The sequence below is a fragment of the Brassica oleracea genome, chromosome C9 (assembly GCF_000695525.1).
Source record: "Brassica oleracea var. oleracea cultivar TO1000 chromosome C9, BOL, whole genome shotgun sequence".
In the NCBI taxonomy this organism is placed as follows: domain Eukaryota; kingdom Viridiplantae; phylum Streptophyta; class Magnoliopsida; order Brassicales; family Brassicaceae; genus Brassica; species Brassica oleracea.
In genome coordinates, this window is record NC_027756.1 from 21115872 (window position 1) to 21121466 (window position 5595).

Here is a 5595-nt window from a genome sequence, read left to right on the forward strand (position 1 = left end):
TGTGATCATGTGGCCGCATGGTATAACAAGCTCGGCCACAAACTTGTCTTACGCATCTATGAAAAACAATCAATCTAATCGACCATGGAGCGGACAAACAAGCCACACGGCTATGTGGACAAGCAATAGGATCGGACGTGTAAAACTAAATTGACCATGGTGCGAACAATCCTAACATTTGATTCTACATGTACCAGGGAGATTAATGTCACACGGCCAGGTAAGTTTTAATTCAATCAGATTCGGATTCATATGTTTTCTACATGCTGGTCGATTTCATTAATCAATGTGAATGCAATCCAATTCGAATTCATATGTATGCAAACAACCTTAGCAATTAGATTTATGAATTTAAGGTTTCAACTTTAAAACTAAGGCTGCCGGTTTAATTAAAGGTTTCAAGGCCTTTAGGATTCAAGTTCTAGATCAGATTACTTCAATCAATCTAACAATCCTAAAACCTCAGATCAATCAATTCAATCAATAAAAATCGAATTTTAGCTCTTTAGGGTTTAGGGTTTCGATTCCTAAATTAGGGTTTTCTCAAAATCAAATCAGGAACAATCAATTCAAGTTCTAATGGAATCGATTTCTATCTTTCTAGTTAGGAGATTGCCGATTTTAATCTTGTAGGTTTTAGGGTTTTGATCAAGATCAAAGTTTCCATATTTATGGATGAGGGTTTCTGATCAATCTAGGTTCTCAGATTAAGTTTATACCTCTGTTTTGTAGGGGTTTAGAACCGGACCACCTTTAGAGAGAGAGCAGGAACGGATGAACCTCCAATCGGGTCGCAGTCGGGGGCAAGCGCGAGCTGAGGACGATCGCCGGATGTCTCGGGTGCGATCGCGTCTCGGGTATGGATCGCGAGCTGGACGGTTCTTCTGAGCTGGAACGTGATCTGAGAACTCCTGGGATTCAAGAGGGATCAAGTGGGTTCTTGAATGAATTAAGAACAAGATTAGGGTTTAGGGTTTTTGGGTTGTGGTCGCCGGTTTTAGCTTTTAGGTTAGAGAGAGGTTTCGATTTGTCTCAGGGATCTAGAGACGATCGTGCTGATAACGTGTTGTAAAAGAATGGAGAATTTGTCTGTGTATTATTAATGAGTAATAGAGGTTCCTTATATAAAGATTACAAAGTATAGGAAAAAAGAAATTATCCAAAACCTAATACAACATGAAATAGGAAAAGATCTAAAACAGATAAATGGAAAACGTCCTAAGACTAAAGTCGGCCGTCTCTCTCTCCTCTTGGGCCGCCGACTCTCTCTCCTCTTGGGCCACGGTTTGGCCTTGTCTTGGTCATGGTTATGGGTCATCCACATAATAATTTATAACAGATATTAATAATTAGGGAAAATTTAGAGAAATACACTAATATGAGTTTTTAATTTGAAAAGTATACCATTATGTACTCAACATCATCTAAATCATTTTGATCAGTTGGGGAAGCCAATGATTTGATAAGATGAAGAATCATAATTGCATGGCTTCACAAACTCTGTCATCTCGTCATTACTAAAGAGCATCATAATATCGCCGTACACTTCAGTGCTCCGGTGAAGAATAAATATAACCAAAAAAATCTAATGGACACTCTTAATATTTAACAACATGTACGCTGCACATCATTGACATCAATATCAAATCTTTTATGCGTTTTCTCTCACATTTAGGTAGTACTTACTTGTCAGAAATGACTTGTACCAAAAATAAAAATAAAAAATCATAATATATTTCTTTTATAATATCCTTGCTATTTAAAATTTTAAATAGTAAAATTATATATTTATTTCTAAAAAATCTTTATCTTAAACATAAATTATTATAGTAATATTATTATTAGTTTCGAATTTATATTATAATTAATTGAATATCCAATTTGGATAAAAATGTCTTTTCACATTTAACAAAGTGTAGTTTTCAAAAAAAAAAAATGTGTATTTTCCAAATTTTAAACTATTTATAGGTTATTTTCCAAATTATCCTTAATAATTACAAAATCAATAAATTATTTTTAAAATATATTTACTTTAAAACAATTCTCAACAAATTATTTTACTATAAAATTAAAAATATTAAACAATATTATGTATAAATTAGTGAAAGTTAATATTACATTATTATCCTTAATAAATATCTAAAATTCAAATATTTATAATTTTACAAATAAAAAAAAATCATTATGTTTTATATAATCTTTATATTTTAATAAGATAACTACAACTCATTAGTCCTATCTTTGACTTTTTGTAATGATTGTTGACAAAAAAAATGATAAATGTCATTTTCAATCAGGTTTTTCATCGAATTTATTTATTTTATATTTTTCTAGAAGACAAAAATGATTGTTACCTGCTTCATTAAATTATGATATATTTTTTTCTTTATCTAATTTATGGCTCAACGATGATTTTTTTGGGAATTCCACATTTGTTACGTTGATATTTTTTAGGGACGGATATGTACATGAATGACTGGGTATTGATTGATAACCATGCATTGATACTATTAAAACAGAGACACAATATATGAAACCAACTTGATCCTAGTTGAATATTTTTTTTAAACTGTACTATATACAATTTTACCTAACATATAATATTACTAACTACGTACCCTTAAATATAGCTTAAATATGGTAAGAATAAATCTAATAAATATCAATATTGACCAAACTAACAAATCTCAATCAACTTGCCCATATTTTTAGCAATTATTTAACATACAAATTACAGAAAAAATCTTCAAAAGATTATTTATTTCGTATCAACATTAGCTTTTACTGAAACTTACCTAATGTTAATTCTCACTACCCAAACAACCAATAATCGAAAAAAACTTTGAATCCTAGATCTTAATCCCATATATTCGTGGAAGCACCTTAACCTATTGGTTAAGGTTTAAAGGCTTCTACACCCAGGTCTGGGGTTCAAATCCCAGCCTATACAATTTCTTGCAGATTATAGGATGCGAAGCTTTCGGAGGTTCCGGAGTACTGTAAGCAGAGCCGTTCGTTGTGGTCGCCTGTTGTGGTGAGAACCTGTCCATCGAGGAAGTCGTACATGCAGAACCGTCTGTGGTTTCAAGTGTTTCGGAGAGAACTTCATCGTGGAATCATTATTCGTGGAGCTATTCATCATTATCGCATATGTTGCAGGTAGTTGATCATCATATCTAATAGATTTAGAGATTATATGATAATGTAATGTGTTACTCAGCGTTAAAAAAAAAAATAATCCCATATATTTTTAGAAATACGTAACTTATTCTTGGTTTTAAAAGCGCCATTTGGCCACATCTTCAATTATATTTTTCTGGTGTAAATCAGGGAAAATAAATTGTTGCTTATCGAAGAAGAATTGTCAAAGTCGGTGATTCATTAAAGTTATCTTGGTTTATTAGTTGGGTTGGTTCACTTAGAATAAATAGAAGACTGGTTTTCTTTAATAAAAGATCAGTCATTTTTTTTTTTAAAGGCTTTCAAATTTAAACAAACAGAAACCTTTACAAAGATGACTAAACAATCTTATAGTGAGAAAAAGCTTGCATGAAACACATTTCATGATATAGAAGAGCTTATACCTAAGGAAACACTTAGGACAGAACCAACAAAGAGATCATGCATTTGGTTTAATATTTTAAACTCGGTTGGGCTATTTTGTGGGTTAATTAGGTTAATTCTAAAGAGCGGTAAATTTATCATAGAGTCTTACGGGATAATAGTGTATGCATGAGCGGGTTTCGTTATTTTTTACTTGTGATTCATTTTCAAATAATAACAAAACCTAATTATCACGTTAACTTATATGGTGTATGCATGAGCAGGTAAGACTTTGTTATATATTTGACAACAAACCAAGCTGAGTTGTTGTTTGAGTCTCATTCATGTTCCAAATAATAACCAAACCTCTAATAATTTTGTCCAATTTAGAACAAAGGCTTACCCTCTCATGCATATGCCATTAAATCTTTTTTATGATAAAAACAAAACAAAAATCAATTCAATCCATATAAAATCAAAAAAAATATTAAAAAATCGTTTCTTTCATAAAGTTTGAATGTTTAAGCCAATTTACGTAGATTAGGAATATATACCTAATTGTGCACTATACCATTATAATAAGAAGAAACCGAGAAATAATATTAGCTTTCGAGTTTCAATCAGTACACAGAGAATTACTATACAAAATTATATATCATTTTGGTAAAAAAAATTAAAAAATGTTTTAAACCGACCTAGACATTGAACCGGATGAGTTATTGGATCGACCGCAGTACATCATGGGTCAATAGTTTAATTAATTTTAATATATAATATTATATATATATATCAATATTAAATATACAAGAAAATAATATTTAAAAATATAGTAAAGTTTTAAAATCTATTTTCTTTATTTTTATGTCACATAAAATATAACAAAAATCATTTAAATATATTTTGTAACAATTTGTAGTTACGCATATAATAAAAATACACTAAAATTTAAATTAATAAGTATTTAAATATCTAATGAAAAAAATTGAACTTGAATTTTAGATATAAAAATAAAAATCAAATTGGATTACAAATAAGTCACCCATCGATTCAACCTTTACCTAGGGTTTTATCATTTTTGCCAGTTTTATTGGATTTTCAAATAATTGATAATTTTTAAAATCCAAATTGGATTACATATCAGATCACCGGGTTTACCGACTCGACCGTAGATCTCCAAGTCAAATTTAAAACCCGCTGATTTAAATGCAAATATGTTTTGAATAGACACAATTCTTACAAATTAACAAAACATTTGTAACGTTGTTAATGAAATTTTGCATCATAAAATATTCTATGTTTTGAAAGTACGGGTAAAAATTTAGTTTTATTTTATAAATACATGTTGCCATACCTAACGCTTATCATTGTAAAAGCATCTCTATGGGCTATATGGGTAAGTATATATGAGAGATATAATATTATTAATTTTAATGTAATTTATTTAATAATTAAATTTTAAATCATAAAATAAACTAAGCTGATCAAAAAGTAACTGCAGGTGCATGTAGAATATCTTAGGGTTCTTTTCTGCTGAAGTTTTCAGAAGAAAACACTTTCTTCTCTTCTTCTAACTTTTTCATTTGTAATGTATTAGATACTATGCAAGATATATGCAATGGGGATGATTAGTAATGCAAGACGCCATAGTAATGCAAGATGAGAGATCATGATAAAGAAAACATTGTTTGATGAAAATTCCAAAAAAAAAAACTATTCCTTTTAATCGTAAAAATCTCTTTGGCTCTTATTGGTAGCCAATTCGGAGTAAAATGGAATAAAAGTTTGTGTTGTAGCTTCGACACATGTTTTATTTTATTCGGAGTAAAGAATCTTTCTTATATGTTTTAGTGGTAGTTTTTTTTTTTTTTAACTAAATGTTTTTGTGGTAGTTAAAAGCACATGTTTTATTTTCCTTCGTTAATTTTCACTCCATAAGTACTAAAAAGTATTTTATATTATGCGGATCCATATACATTTTCTCCTTTTATTTTTATTCTGCAAATTAACTTACCAGTCATAGTCTATATAAACGAAGGAGACCCCAAGAGAAAA